Here is a 574-nt window from a genome sequence, read left to right as displayed (position 1 = left end):
TCCTGCGACTCTTCTGACTTTGGTACCACTGTCTGCACAAGTTTTTCTGTATCTGATCATTGTCCTGCATTTCCTTTCTTTCTTTCTTGTTCCTCTAGCAGATGAGTCTAAATTCTTGTTTGCTTTTGCTTATGGAAAAAGTCTAATATTTATAGCAAGGGACTCCTCGAGAGTTTCACACTCTCTTCTTCTTCTTATTTTTTACATATGGAACGCTTCACGAATTTGCATGTCATCCTTGCGCTGGGGCCATGCTAATCTTCTCTGTGTCATTCCAATCCTAGTATATGTGCTGCCAAAGCAAGCTCCACACTCTCTTATTATTGTCTCTAGGCATTTATGGGAAAACTTAGAGAGATGTGTCCACCAGAGAGCTCTAAGGTTATTCAGGATACAGATGACTTGCTGGCCAACAGGCAGCGCAAGACTGTGATAAGAAGGCAAACACATGTGGCGACCGCTACGCGCAGCCTGCACTTCCGCCTGGAGGTACTTTCCAGAATACAGTGCAGGAGGAGGGGGCTCCTGAGCAGAACCAGTGGTCTCAGTTCTTAGAGCTCACAAGCCAACAGCA

At 45.3% G+C, this 574-nt stretch overlaps 1 non-coding gene across 1 annotated transcript; it reads right to left on the bottom strand.

Moving 5' to 3' along the window:
• Nucleotides 1–201: 201 nt before the first annotated feature.
• On the bottom strand, nt 202–304 carry LOC133082763 (U6 spliceosomal RNA). The gene has a single exon (XR_009698992.1). It is a non-coding gene; the product is annotated as a U6 spliceosomal RNA (small nuclear RNA).
• Between the last annotated feature and the right edge of the window lie 270 nt (nt 305–574).

The sequence above is a fragment of the Eubalaena glacialis genome, chromosome X (genome assembly GCF_028564815.1).
Source record: "Eubalaena glacialis isolate mEubGla1 chromosome X, mEubGla1.1.hap2.+ XY, whole genome shotgun sequence".
Classification (NCBI taxonomy): Eukaryota; Metazoa; Chordata; class Mammalia; order Artiodactyla; family Balaenidae; genus Eubalaena; species Eubalaena glacialis.
This window is presented reverse-complemented; position numbering and strand designations above follow the sequence as displayed.